The sequence below is a fragment of the Carettochelys insculpta genome, chromosome 1 (genome assembly GCF_033958435.1).
Source record: "Carettochelys insculpta isolate YL-2023 chromosome 1, ASM3395843v1, whole genome shotgun sequence".
NCBI lineage: Eukaryota > Metazoa > Chordata > Testudines > Carettochelyidae > Carettochelys > Carettochelys insculpta.
In genome coordinates, this window is record NC_134137.1 from 183671606 (window position 1) to 183687621 (window position 16016).

Consider the following 16016-nt stretch of genomic DNA (forward strand, 5'->3'; position numbering starts at 1 on the left):
TGACCCCTGCTAGTGGTAGACTGAAAACCCAAATCATGAGTTTTAGGACCATAAAAACATAAACCAGAATTGAGCCCATGTACTGTTGGACCCTAAGTCCTGTCACCAGAGGCAACCTCATGATACAACTGCATTTGCAAATTTGCCTAGTTCTTCCAAAACTACCTGTTTGCCCTCCCAAACCTTATTGGGAGGTTCAGATCTACACCCCCCTGATAGTCACAAACTTCCTCTCATTTCGCTCATGATTTTGTTCAAAGGGATAGAAGATGGCTATATTCTTGTTCCAACATTGTCTTTTAGCTTAAATAATTCTTTGCCCTCCTGGGCATGTACCCCTCCCCTAACCTATTTGTATCTAACAACCATATTCCCACCCCCAGCCTTTTTTTTCCGAGATTAAACAAACCAAGCTCTTCCACACTTCTCTTGTAAGATACCATACATAATATTCCAGATGACAGTCACAAATACCTTATACCAGTGGTTCTTCACATGTAGTGCACATATTCTTGAGAGTATGCAGAACTCTTCCCAGGAATACACCAGCTCATTTAGACATTTGCCCAGTTTTATAACAAGCTATGTAAAAAGCACTGGTGAAGTCAGTACAAACTAATATTTTACACTGACAAGTCATTTGTTTAAAATGTTTTATACAGTGTAGGTACAATATGTACATGCCAACCAAGTTAATGTATAACTATATGGTGAACATTAGAAAGTTAGAAATTTTTCAGTAACAGTGGGGCTGTAATACTCATAAGCCTATATCTGTTTTTATAACAAACTAGTTTTTAAGTGAGGTAAAACTTGAGACATGCAAGAAAAATCAGACTCCTGAAAGGGATACTCGTGCCCAGAAAGTCTAATAGCCACAGCCTTATACAGAAGCATTAATACTTCTCTATGTTTACTGGAAATTCCTCACTTAAGTCATCCTGGGATGATATCTGCCTTTTGCATAGCCACATCTCATGGGTAGCTCAAAGTCATCTTGTTATCAACCCACACACCCATGGTTCTCACCTTCTCTCATTGTCTGACCCAGACAGATTTTCTGTTTTGTCCTTACAATCACTTACACTTCCTTACAGCTTTCTGCTTCATTGCTATACAATGCTATGCCATCACATTTACGTTTTATTCCTTTTTTCCAAGAAGCACATGTCCTTCAATACCTATGTTCCTGTCACAAGTCCTCTTCCATTATGTTTCCATAATCTCTGTTACACATGGTTTGATTTGCTACACCAGTGCCCCCATCTTATTGCTGGACTCCTTGCATTCATATACAGAAACCTCAGTGGTTTCCCTTGGAGCTCTTTTCCGGCTTGTAGCTTTACATTTTCCCTTACCACAGCTGCATTTAGCGGTTTTCCCTTCCCCTGTGTATCACACTGAGATGTGGAGAGTTTACAAGCCTCTCCCAACCTTCTCCCTGATCTCCTTGTTTCAAAATACTTGTAATAATTGTGACAGCCTCCATCTCAGAAGGGTAATACTCCCAGTTATTCATGAGGAGTCCATCAGCTGAGAAAAGTTATCTTTCTGTAAATGCCAACCAATGGCTGATTTATGCCAAAACATTCCTCTGAAAACCAGTCACTGAGTCATCTGTTGCCTGGTCTTTCCAGATGTTGGAGGTGACATTAGGCATTGGGACAATAAAATAAAATGAAATAAAAAATAAAACCTAATAAATCTACAATTTCTGGTGTCTTCCTATTAGAAACACCTGAGTATTGAACACTTCTGGAAATCTGATCTATGAACTCTTTCACTTTAAAGGAAACTGGATTGCCCACTAGTTAGGGTACACTTCCCTCGCACCGCCAAACAGTTCCAGTGTGACCTTGGGCAAGTCATGTAGTCTTTCAGTGCCTTGTTTCCTCTTCTGTGAAATGTGGATAATCACCGTGTGGTGGCGTAGTGAGAGTAAAAACTATGAGGTGCTCATATATTGTTGAAATAGAGAACTTCTACTGTTTGGTTCACGGGTCAGACTTTTAGAAACCATAAATTCACTGTTAAGATTTGTCAGCTTGTCTCAAACAAACTTTCCACACTGTGATTCCTACAAAGGGTGACGTCATGAATACCAGTTTGAGTGCTCCCATATTTTTGGAAAGAAGCAAGAGATATCTAGAACATACAAAACTTGTAAAAATATTAGAGGCCTAAGGCACACGTCTCCATCATACGTAATGATTGCACTGAAGGAACATTCACTAGTGCCTCTGCCTTTAAGAAGTGCCAAAGCCTTAAAGGATTTATTTCTGTGGTTTTAGTCACAGTTGGATCGTATACAATATGCCAACACTACAGTTATACATAGCATATAGAAACAAATTTATTTTAGGCCACATTGATTCTGTCATTTTGGGAAAACAAATATGAAACCGAAAATCCTATTAATTCATGTTATCATTATTATTTATTTTATTATAAGATGATTACAGGGGGTTGGGCTGGGGAAGGAGTTTAGTGCTTTTGACTCTTGATATCTCAAAAGCAGAGATTCATCCAGCTGTTTTCTAGAGAATCAATATTTAATACACACTTTGTAGTCTCATTAGTATTATGGTATTCTGATGATGCAGAATCAGTAGCATTTTTAATATGGTGATTAAATTAAACTGCTTTTCTTGCAAAGCTCCATTTAGTGAAGCTTTGTGTGTGTGTGTGTGTGTGTGTGTGTGTGTGTTAATAGTTTTCTTTAGAATGTGCATGGTGCTCTGTGTTTACATAAGACAGGACAAGTTGAAGAAGTGGAAGCACCTTGCACCTGGAGTAAAAGGTTATGAGGTCAGTGAAGGTCCTTAGTTCCTGATGAAGTTCATACTACTGTCTTGGACCAGCCCACAAGGAATCTTTTTTTTTTTTCAATGCAGACAGAGATGAAAGTCCATTGCAGTCCTGGTACAGGTGTCTTTGTTTTTACTGGAAGAGCTGTAGCCCTAAAATGCATTACCATATTTCAAAACCCATATTTCAGAACCAGTAGGAACCAGCTGAAAAACAGCACCTGGAATTTCCACAAAGCAGCAGGCTGACTGATGCTCATTGGGATTACAGAGGTATAAAACCAGGGCAAAAATGTATCACTCGTGGTACTTAGTTTTTGTCAACCACCTATTTTCTGGAGGAGAAAAACAATAGTCGTATCTCAAACGAGCAGAGTAATTATAGTTGTCCATGTATTCTGGCCAAGATTTTCAAGTGGGAGCCTACTTTTGGGCTGCTAGATCTATATTTCTGTACTGAAATAAATGGCTTGGTTTTTGATGGGTTAATCAGTCTTTGACTTCAGTGAGATAGGTAGGTTAGGGGTTTTTTAAGTAAATGGGCAAATTGTCCTGTATTTTGTGGGTCTCCTGTTCCGCAGCATCCAGTGTCTTGGGGCAGCAGTTCCTCTGCAGGGCAGCCACTGCTGCCAGGGACCTCTTATGTGGGCAGCTGCCACATTCCCTGGGCCCCCTGCTGGGAGGTCATGGAGCCCGTTCTCAGCACCACCCACCCCAGGCCAGGAGATTCAAGAGCCCCCACCCTCTCAATGGGAGGCTGTGGAGCTCCCATCCTGGTACCTCATCGTGGGACAGCAGCCCTCATTGCCAAGGGGCCCTGACATGGGACGGCAATCCCCCATCCCCAGAGGCCAGTGTCCCATGTTCACCATAGAGCAGTGTGGTCCTCTGTACTTTTGCAGATTGGATCACTGATTCAGATACTCAATCTACTTTTAGGCTTCCAGGTGTAAACTCTTGGATTCCATCACTTAATGGTAATTGTGTTTCTCTTGTAGCAAAATTTAAAATCACTTGATTTCGTAGATGTTGATATTTACCTTAATACTCACTTTAACTTCTTGCATTTCCCAAGTTTTTCTTTCCTGAGTTGTTTAAAGAGTTTAATTGAACCTTAGTTAACACAAAATCTGTGCAACAAACCAGCAGATTATGTGGAAATAATTACTGGCATTCATGTGGTCACTTACAGTTTGGAGAACTAAATCTTCTAATTAAATTCAAAGGATTTTCTTGAATATAAATGAGAAACAAGAGCCCACATACGGGTAATTAAAAAAAGATTAGGGAGATAGAACAAGCTAGCCTAAAATGCAGATTTTTAAGCAGAAAAGCAGCTTATGTTTTTGGATACTATACCTTAATACATAACCCAGTTTAATAATATGAGCTCCAAAAATGATTTTTCAGCAGCTTTCTAATACAGCGTTAAATGCACATTTTAATTAATTCATGAAACCTGAATAAGAATCTTTGTCATGGGTTCTAGTCTGCTTCAAAATACTCTCTATTGATATTAACTAATTACAGCAATGCAGATTACTTTTTTTTAAAAAAAAGATTTATTTCTGGAACAGATTCTCCTTTAAAAACAGATCTGTCTCCTGAGAAATAACCTGTGTGTGGACAATAATGGGTTCTTGCTAGCAACCCTTTCATTTTGATTAACAATGGCCATATAACCAGAAGACAGATATTTGGACTGTGACAAAGCAGGTCCTAAGTCGTTTGATCCAGACCATAAAAGTAAGATGCTTGGTATCTGACTGGGACACTCCAGCTGTTAGTGTACCTGAAATCCTCACCCAAATGAGGTCAATTTAGTGCTGTTTTATGAATAAGTTCCTGTTAACACAACGTGCTACATGTTTCTAAGAGAAATAGTACTACCTCTGGGGTTACCATGTTTGAAATTTCAAAAAAGAGGACACCCCTGAGAGGGAGTGTATCTATATCACTATCTGCCAACTCAGGTTGTATAAAGTATTATGTATACTATAAATAGTGCATTATAGTATGTTTTTATATATATATATATATAGTGCACTATAGTATACTAAATATATAGTACAGTATGAGTTGATAGATGTAGATACAGATACATTCCCTCTCAGGGGTGTCCTCTTTTTTGAAAATTCAAACCATAATACTAACCATGTCCCAATGCCTGGCCTCACATATAGAGTGTGTCAACAGTGTAAGCTTAGGGTGTGATTGCGCAGGTTCCTGATCTAGCTTTAATCTAGCTAGCAAGGGTACCAATAGGAGTGAATCTACAGTAGCATGGATAAGCCATGCCAGTAATTACCTTGGATTCTGGGCATGCTTGTACAGCCCATGCTGAAATTTGTGTAGTCGTTGCTTCATTGGCATCAGAACTGAAGCCAGCTGGATTATAGCACGAATAAACGTGTCTAGTCAAGCTACAATCAGACCCTGTGAGAATCAGAAATTTTCTTACAAGATTTTGTACCAGATCCTCAGATGATGCAAATTAGAATAATTCCAGTTGACTTCTGTGAAGCTAAACTGACTTACACCATCTGACTCTGATTTTCAATGTTAGTGCCCTTGAGGGTAGAATAAAACCTATTGACAGAATCCCTTTTGCTTGAGGGAAAGATGGGTTCTGGCATGGATCCAGCTTTTAAGATGCAATAATCAGCTTTCCCAGAATGGATTAGATGGAATGTAATTAATATAGATACATCAGAGATATGTATGTTGATTAATATTGCAGAAGATCGTAAGGAAGCTGTTTTTCATTTTTTCTTGCTCATTTGCCATCTCTCTATCGTTCATTTTCAATTAAAAGATTAGCGGGCAGGTTAAGTAACCTCTGTGGTATGAGGTTCTTGCCTTCTTCTCCACTTACCAGGGAGCAGAGAGAACTAAAACTAGTTTTCTTGGGTTTAGAGGCAATATAGTTCTCATATTTTAATAAATGGCATTTTTCCTGCACTCTATTGTTGGAAATTAATAGTCAGTAACAATATTTTGCCTGTTTAACATGCTTGCTGATTTCTTTTGCAATGAAGCCCCTTTGAATAAATCTTACCCCTTTCTAGGGCCTGATCCAAAACCCACTGAAGCCAAATTTAAAACATGCCCAGTGAATTTGGGGAGAGTTTAAGAAGGCTTCTTCAAGCACCCTGCTATGCTTCTGGGTAGCCATAATTTCTCCCAGCCCTGCCCCCAACCTCCCAGAAAGCTCCCTCCTAAGAACTGCTTGACCTCTGGTTGTACAGATTGCTTTAAACAAGGCAGAAGTCCTTTGTCTTGGATTCCCAGGCTTAGATTGCACTTATTTCCCCCTTGCCAAACTAATCGGGGAATACAGTAGCTGGTCAGTGGTACCAAGCAAATGGCTGTTGCTCTGTTTCTGAAGTCTTGGCTGAGGGTGGCTCTCTGAAGTCCTTGTAATGGTTGTTGCATACCTGTAATTAGCTTCTCTTTGAGTTAACCTTGTGCATTCATGCAATAAACTCCCTTACAGTGATCAGACAACATGGAACACAGTATCAATACATTATTACTGAGTGGCACATTTGTGCCACAGGGTTTCCGCTAATGTGCCAAACCAAGCCTTACATCTGAATAAGTCCTCAAACCCCATTTTTTCATTTATTGAATTCATTACTCATACAAAGAGAAGAACATTGTGACTTGAGTGCTTTACCTTTCATTGGAATATTCAGCAGGAAGTTCTCAGTAAAATAAAATGAACTTCATTAGAGTACCATTGGTTTTCATTCTTTTCCTTGAATTAGAAACACATGCAACATTCTTGAGCTCAATGGGTCTCTTTATCAGTAGTGCCAAGAAAGCACGTGAAACAAGATTTCACAAGACCTACAAAGTCATGACCTTTAATACGGTTTAAATCAAGATTTAATTGGATGGTTACACTGTATTACTTGAACACCGAACATCTCATTTTAAACACTCTATTGAGAGGTAGCCATACTATTCAATATGCAAGGCACTACATTTAGCCATTTGGAATGGAGATCCATCAACTGCAGAAATTTATTATTTTGTTAGTCTTTAAGGTGTTACATGACTGCTTGTTTGTTTAATCTATTGAGAATTAGCCTAATTTATTTGTGTCATAAACTTCTTAATAAGCCTAAGTAAAATGTTTCAAATTATTTTGAATATTTGTAGGAAATGGCTTTTACTACATTGAAATTAAATTTATTTTAAATTAATTTTGATTGTTGTGGTGCATAAATAAGGACTGCATGTGTGTAAGGACACATGTTCGGAGATATATCCTGCAAAGCTTACTCTGGAATAGTCCCAATGAAATCAGTTTAGTAGTGTTGAGCAGGTCTGAGAGAAACATTAAACTTTAGAAGCATTCAGCCCTAGCTGACACTATCCTCCTATTTCATGGAGAACAGCCTAGAAGGTCAGGGAAGCAACCCTATGCTCTGGGCTACATCTACACTAGAAACATCTGTCGACAATAACGTCTGTCAACAGAGTTGTGTGGACATGAACTTTGTTGGCAGAGTGCAGCTACACACAAAAGCAGATTGACAGAGCAATCCACTCTGTTGACAGAGAGCAGCCAGACTGCCTTGTCCTCTGTCAACAGAATGGCTGACCGGAAGCTCTGCAAACAGGGCTGTCCAATGAACCAGAAGCCCTCTCTGTCAACAGAAGTGTCTACACTGCACTTTTGTCAGTGGAACTCAGTCGCCAAAGTGTTATTCCTCAAATTTTTGAGGGTTAACACTGTTGAGGCAAATTCAAAGTTCTGTCAAGACTGTTGACAGAACACTTTATGTGTATAGATGCTCCCTGAGTTATGTTGACAGAAGGCCCCTTTGGTCAACAAAACTCTCTAGTGTGGACACAGCCTGAGTGTTTCTAGCCTCTGGCACCAAAAAATCGGAGCGGACAGCAAGGAAGGGAATCACTTGATAATTGCCCTTTTTTGTTCATTCTCTCTGAAGCACCAGACAGTGGGACATAAGGAAGACAGGCTAGGTGGACCATTGATCTGACCATTCTTAATAACCTGGAAAAAACAAAAATCATCACTGATAAAGCTTTCTGGTGACACAAAAATAGGAGTGGTGACTAACAAAGAAGAGTCACTGATGCAGGGGAACATCTAGTAAGCTAGATGTAAGCAATCTATTCATCTTAACATGGCTAAATCTCACTATGTACATCTAAGAACAAAGAATCTAATCCGTATGTACATGATGAGAGTTTATCCTGGGAATGCAGAAAAAGATTTGGAAATCATGGTATATGACTAGCTGAACATGATCTCCAGTGTGATACTAAGGTTAAAAAAGTTAGTTCAATCCTTGGATGCTTAAACAGGGGAATCTTGGGTAGCAGTACAGAATTTATTGGACTTATTTTTTTATTTTTATTGATGCTTATTTTTGCACCAGTACGACTGCTTCTGGAATATTGCGTCAAGTGTGTGATGTTTACAGTCTACAAAGGATGATATTAAATTGAATAGGGTTCAGGGAAAATCCACTAGCAGTATGAATGGGTAGTGATCAGGATTGGGCTTGGATTTGCAATTGACAATCTGGATAGAACTAGGAGAGATGAGGTGAGCAGCTGGACTTTGACCATAATTAGGTGAATAAAGGTACAGGACATTCAGTAAGAGATTCAACAGATCTGAAGATTTGCTTTGCAGACAAGTTTTATTTTGCTTAGATGAGGAAGATGAAGTATATATTGTAGATGCTTTTTTATAGCTATTAGAAATAAAGTTGACTGCTGTGTGATATAAGATGTTAAATTTGACAGTGCAGTTAATAACGTGCCTAAGAAAAGATTTACCTTAGGCAGGATTTTATCACTGTGAGTCTTTCCTCTGAAGGTTTTTGGAAATACTTTACAAGCCTAACTTTGTTACATGTTTCTAACTGTATGTTCTTTTTATGGGAATAACCTGTCATGAAGACATATTCTAATCCTGATAATCAAGACTTCAGTTTAATAGCTAAAGTTGCAAGCATGAACTTGAGAATAAACCCCTTATTATAGTCTGAGAGTGTGTTTTTTGTGGGGCTTATAGGAGCTGTGAGAGGGACTAGTTGAATATTAGGATTATTAACATTATTCTAAACTCATATGAGTGCCTAAAACAAAGTGGTAAAACAGACATTGTCCCAATTTATAACATTGTGAGCCAGATTACACCCATCCAAAATGGCTAAAACACAGCTTTTCTGACTTAGTAAGACCAGAATAGGTAGTATTTTACATTCGCAAGTTTCTCTCTTCCATAACAGCAGACACAGAGTAATTGAAGATAGAATCTCAGAATTAGCGTATGACATGATTTCTACAGTAAAACAACGTAGCAAGATGTTGTGGAGGATGAATCATCTGAACTCAAAGATTTTAGTATCGCAGTCTTTCCTAATAAGCTAATGTATCTGTTGCTTTGTTTTTCTTAATGTGTATCAGCTGTGTAATAAACAGTTGTCCAGCCAATGCACATAGAATGTCACAGAAAGTTTATAGAGTTTGAATTAGCACCTGGTACTTTTTAAAAAATGTTTATTTATTTATCTTTGCAATAATAGCAAAACCAACACAGGATTCTGTAATGCTCCCATTTTATTGCATGCAATGATTAGTCATGGGTCAAGCTACTTTGGATAGAGCAGACCAATTCAGATGAGGTGTTCCAAAAGTTCAGATCTTTCATAATTAGACAGTCTCTATCATACGAGTTAAAATTCAGACCAGGCTTCTAGTGGTTAAGAGCTGTTACCATATGACAGCTACATAATGGCCTGTAAGAAATTAGTTGGTGGTATCAGTCCTATTGTGAGTGGACTTTTTCAGAGAAGCCACCACCATCATAGTTTAGTTCACTTATACTGACAATTTCATCAGGAAAGGCCAAGGGTTGAATTGCTGCAATTCAGAATTGAGACACATAGAAGGGACAGCATGAAACATTTTTTATTTTGTTGACAGACACGGGATTTCAACAGGGAGAGTTGACTTCTTTCTCAAGCATTAAAACCATATACTTGCTTACATTCACTTCATAGCAGAATTTCTGATAAGGGTTTCTGAAGTGAAAATCTAGGCATATTACATTCAAAGGATGCTTTGTCATTGATTCAGTGGGGCCAGGATTACCTATAACTATTTTCTATTTGTGGTCAGGCTGGAAAATACCACAAGATTAGCCTTTTTTAATGTGGCTTCTACAGCTCCCCTTCTGGTACCAGCCAACACTCACAGAGTAAAATGTGATAATAAATTAGGGGGGAAGAAAATTATCCTTTTATATTCTGAAACTCAGAATAAATGTGTGCAGGTCTTCTTTGAGTTTGTGCACAAAGGTCTTAATTCTCACAGGTATTTAAGTGTCTATAGCCGTGTCTACACGTGCACACTACTTCGAAGTAGCGGCACTAACTTCGAAATAGCGCCTGTCATGGCTACACGTGCCGGGCGCTATTTCGAAGTTAACTTCGACGTTAGGCGGCGAGACGTTGAAGTCGCTAACCCCATGAGGGGATAGGAATAGCGCCCTACTTCGACGTTCAACGTCGAAGTAGGGACCATGTAGTCGTTGCGCGTCCCGCAACTTCGAAATAGCGGGGTCCGTCATGGCGGCCATCAGCTGAGGGGTTGAGAGACGCTCTCTCTCCAGCCCCTGCGGGGCTCTATGGTCACTGTGGGCAGCAGCCCTTAGCCCAGGGCTTCTGGCTGCTGCTGCGGCAGCTGGGGATCTATGCTGCAGGCACAGGGTCTGCAACCAGTTGTCAGCTCTGTGTATTTTGTGTTGTTTAGTGCAACTGTGTCTGGGAGGGGCCCTTTAAGGGAGCGGGTTGCTGTTGAGTCTGCCCTGTGACTGTGTCTGCAGCTGTGCCTGGCACCCTTATTTCGATGTGTGCTACTTTGGCATGTAGACGTTCCCTCGCAGCGCCTATTTCGATGTGGTGCTGCGCAACGTCGAAGTTGAACATTGACGTTGCCAGCCCTGGAGGACGTGTAGACGTTATTCATCGAAATAGACTATTTCGATGTCGCTACATCGAAATAAGCTACTTCGATGTAGGCTTCACGTGTAGACGTAGCCTATATGTGGGTTTAGATGCCTAAATTCCAGTTTTGGCTCTGCCTGGAATCACAAAATTCCCATTTCCCATTCTTTGTCAGTGCCTAAAATCAGACAGCGCCTATATTTCTTCATCTGGGCATGTGCACTGCTGACCCACTCTAGGCATCCAAGCTTCTAACTCCTGCCTGAACCCCAGAATGATTCAGAAATGGGGATATATATGGGGTCACCTGTATAACTTGCTTGTGGAGCCTGATTCATTTGCATGCTGGCTTCCGTGAATTGCACTCTGAGGAGCCTATTTCTCTCCATTAATTTAAGCACCTATCTTAGGATTTGTAAATCAGCTTTTTTCCTGTGATGTTGTAGGTGCCTAAAAGTGTCTTGTAGAATATAGGACACGGGTACTAGGAAGAACCTAGAAACAACGTCAGAAGGTTCTAAGGGCCCAGAGCCCTTTGAAATGCTGGGGCTGGGGGGCAATCTCTCCCCTTCTCCAACATCAGAGGACTTGGTGAGAACTTTCTTTTAATAATGCTTTGTTAGGGAAGGTAGCATTTGGTCTTCAGCAGTAAAGTTTTTCAAAATACCCCATAAAAATGATAACCCTTAAAACATTTGCGTGCTCCTCCAACTCATGATCCAGGGACTACTAGTGAAATAAACTCAGATTGAAGCATTACACCATATAGAACAAATCCATCATCTCAAAATGTTACAAATGCTGAGAGAGATGTATGAGTTAAGACTTTTCATGTATTTACAGCTCTAGCAGTAGTATTAGGGTAAACAAAAGTAAATCCTTTTGAATTTATATAGTTTTTTTTTTAAATGTGCCTTTCATCTCAGTGTTGATCCAAAACTCCTTGAACTCTTCAGAGAGACAGAAACCACGTTCAATGATTTTTGGTCTTTGTACTTTTACATGTTTTTCTTTTTACTAGTGGGTTGGCAGGTAAATAGACAGTATACTGACTAACAAATAAGCAGATGACTAAAATTTTAGGATTTATGTCTGCACAGTATTGGAAATTATTAGATTCTGCACACTTTTTCAACATGTATTTTAGCAAAAATGTAAAAAAAAATAGCAGAACACTTTTTGCATTTTTGAATCTGAAAAAAAAACTGTTACACTACAAAATATGAATGCATATTGAGTCTGATTCAAACTGTTACACTGAATGGGAACATTTCTGCTGACTTTGATGGGCTTTAAATCATTTGAATAATTCCATTAGCAATATTTTTTCAGCTGCTTCTTAATAATTCATTTCACATGATCTAAGTTGAAAAGAAATCTTAAACCCATTGCGTCATGTTGATGGGAAATGTTTTTTTCTTATTCTCACTGTCATAAACACTATTAAAAGCCAGTACCATTTAAAAAATAAAAACAAAAACAAAAAAATTACAGTTCTTTTTTTAAGCTATATCAGTGCATTTATTTTGCATCAAACTTAGCAATTAATTTTGTCCCATACCAGGCTGCATCAGTATAAATTCACCTTTGTCACAAACATTGGTATTAGAGTTGTATAAAATGTTTCCAATAGATCTCCCAAGTTTGATGAATTTGCCTTGCTTTGTATTCTAACAGGATTCAAATAAATTTGGATCCAGGTTTCTGTTAACCTATACACTTGTCCCTTTGGCAAAATACGCGTAGCTAGTGATGTCATTAAGGTCTCAGTGAGTTATAGAAATCAGGCCAACTTTGCATTTTTTTCCTCTGAAGCATGAGGAAATGGGGAGGTTTTAAAGGATGTTCTATTTACGACTTTGCATTTCAAACATGAGGCAGAAAAGCAAAACTTGAGGGTTCTCAACTGCATATATAAAAATTAAAGTTGACTTAGTATGAACTGCAAAGAAAATTGTTCACAATATGGATATGTGGTATGGAACGTTGAGGCGCTAATGCTGAACTAGTTTTCCGCATTTGTGTATAGAAGAGCAATGGGCAAATGAGATCACTGAGTGTACCACAGGAGTGGCACCCCTTCATCTCAGTGGGCTGAAAGATTGTGGTAACCAAGACAGTCTCCTTTGCTAACTGTACTTGCGTACTTAGAACTTGCAAGGTGTGCCAACTGACCCATAGTAATGTTTGGATTGGATGCAGAGGGACTTCACTGCTCTTATGGTCAATGCTGTTCACACATCACACTTCATGTGCCCTCGCTTTACATACATGTTATTTTAGTAATATGTATTTAAAAAAACAAAACAAAACAGATGAAAACCAGCAGACTCTGGCAACATGCATGTGAAAAATGGTAAATAAAATGTAATGTGGGCCATGCACAGTGTTGTGAAAATTCCTCTTCAGTAACACGCAACACTCTCGAAAGAGAGGATGCTGAACTCTCTTTTATGTTCAATTTCGACACATTGACACGTGGTTTGAACTGGGATGGGAATTTTCTGGGTCATTATGGCTACGTCTACACGTGCACGCTACGTCAAAATAGCTTATTTCGATGTAGCGACATCAAAATAGTCTATTTCGATGAATAACGTCTACACGTCCTCCAGGGCTGGCAACGTCGATGTTCAACTTCGACTTTGGGCGGCACCACATCGAAATAGGCACTGCGAGGGAACGTCTACACGCCAAAGTAGCACACATCGAAATAAGGGTGCCAGGCACAGCTGCAGACACAGTCACAGGGCGGACTCAACAGCAAGCCGCTCCCTTAAAGGGCCCCTCCCAGACACAGTTGCACTAAACAACACAAGATCCACAGAGCCGACAACTGGTTGCAGAGCCTGTGCATGCAGCATGGATCCCCAGCTGAAGCAGCAGCAGCCAGAAGCCCTGGGCTAAGGGCTGCTGCCCACAGTGACCATAGAGCCCCGCAGGGGCTGGAGAGAGAGCGTCTCTCAACCCCTCAGCTGATGGCCGCCATGGCGGACCCCGCTATTTCGATGTTGTGGGACGCGGATTGTCTACACATGCCCTACTTCGACGTTCAACTTCGAAGTAGGGCCTTATTCCCATCCCCTCATGGGGTTAGCGACTTCGACGTCTTGCTGCCTAACGTCGATTTCAACTTCGAAATAGCACACAACACATGTTGCCGTGACGGGCGCTATTTCGAAGTTGGTGCCACTACTTCGAAGTAGCGTGCACGTGTAGACACGGCCTATAGCAGCTCGTTTGCATACTTGGCTTAATCTAATTCTTGACTGTCCCCACCCCTCCACCTTCTGCCCCTCCACTCTCTGATTTGCTCACCTTGATAATTTTTTTTCTGATTTGTTCACCTTGATTACTGTTTTTGGTTCTCTGTGCCTTAAATATTGAGTCTGTTCTGATATGGCTATGGTCTGAAGAAGTGGGTCTGTCCCACGAAAGCTCACCTAATAAATTATTTTGTTAGTCTTTAAAGTGCTACTTGACTGCTTTTTTGTTTTAATGAATGTAAGTTTCCCAGTGGGACACTGGGAGTGACTGAACAGGCAGCAGCCCAAAACTTCATGTCCTCTTGTGGCTTACTCTAGATACAGTTTTTTCCATCTTTGTTTCTGATGGACAATATAAGGTTGTACGTATGTCAGTTTGGGAGATTGCTTTATCTGGTGCAATGAGTGTTGTGTGCCACTTATGACTCCACATCACCACAGGAGGCTTAGGCTGGGTTATCTCAGGATAACTTGGTGAGTCTGGGCCTCACAGGATATACTACCTAGCAGGACTTGTTTAGCAGCTCCTCAGTGCCCATTGACTGGCTGGCTCTAGTGCTTAAACCACGAAGCAATGAAAAAATTACCTGAGCAACAGTACAGGCTGCCTGCCTGTCTTACATCAGACCCTGCAAATGAAAGGTACCAGATGCTGACTCCTAACCCTGGCTGCTTCCTGGTTTGCCTTCTGGCCTGTCCTGGACTCTGACTTCCATGTAGCCTGACCTTTCATTAGATCTGACTTTTTGTTTGTCCTCGAGCCTATCTTGGACTCTGACCTCTAGTGCCCAAAGTGACATGGTTGTGTTCTGACTAGCTGGTATGTCTGTCCATGACCTGGTTATGCCGCAGGGGGTCATTTTGCTACACTTTTTGGACCTTCATCTTGTTTTTTTCTGGAATTTCAGCTATATTTGTCTCTACTGAGGCTCATAATGCCTCTGCATCTTCTTCACCAATCAAAACTCAGTAAAATTTCTTACATACCCATCTAAGTAAACAAACCTGGTATTTGTGACAGTAGCATTTGTGGACTGGAGTTAAACACTCAAACAGCTAAACTGTTCTATGAAGACACACAATAGCCTATGTGAAAACCTGGTACCAGAGGTGTGATTCCCAATTTGAGTAGACACATTTCTGTAAGATCTCCTAGAAACTTCATGCTAAAAATAGCATAGCTGCAGTAGCATGAACATTGGGAAGCAGCAATCAGGACTAGCTGCTCTTACTATAAATCCACACAGACCATGTATTCATATGTGTATAAATAGGCAGTAAGGACCAAGAAATCATATGCATGGTCTCCAGATCACAGGGTTGCAAGGTGCCATTTAAACAATGGAAAATCTAATTTGTGCTTGTGTTAAACTACAGGACCAGATCAAGCAGTGAAAGAAAATGCCAAAAAATCATCTTTCCTGCTCTACTTCCTCAACTTCTAAAATTGTTCCCTAAATATAATCCTCTAGGATTTTATCTAATGCAATGTTAAAACATTGAAGTAAAGGGGCTTGTGGGGCTTCCTTTAAAAGACTGTTTACTGGTGCAATAACCATTTGTTAGGAATTTTTCTCATGGTATTTAGTTTAAATGCTTGAGAGATGTGGTCTGGCTGGCTTAGACGAGAATAAGGATATGAGGCATCTAATATTGAATGTCCATGAGGGATTGTGGTGCAATTTCTGAATAGAACTACTTAAAGTTGTTGATCTTGTTTTTGACCAAAAAATCAAAATTTTCCTACAGAAATCAGACTTCTTTCATGTAAAAAAGGTGAAAGTCCAAAGTAGTTTTGAGGGAAAGTTTCCTAATAACTCTTCAGGAAAATAAATGGCATTAATATAACTCAGGCTGATTGGTTCTAGTGACGGAATGAATTTCTATATTTTACATTCATCCATTCTAGTAATGCAATAATTTTATGTATTTCTAAGTCTTCAGTT

At 39.9% G+C, this 16016-nt stretch overlaps 1 long non-coding RNA gene across 3 annotated transcripts in view; it reads right to left on the minus strand.

Moving 5' to 3' along the window:
- The window catches only part of LOC142006947 (uncharacterized), a 73029-nt gene extending 72425 nt beyond the window's left edge, over positions 1 to 604 (minus strand). For 2 of the 3 annotated variants that reach the window (XR_012643859.1, XR_012643860.1), the window contains exon 1: positions 475 to 554. This is a non-coding gene — a long non-coding RNA (uncharacterized LOC142006947). Of the gene's footprint in view, positions 1 to 474 lie in introns of all 3 variants that reach the window. The other variant, XR_012643858.1, reaches the window with a different exon arrangement.
- Between the last annotated feature and the right edge of the window lie 15412 nt (positions 605 to 16016).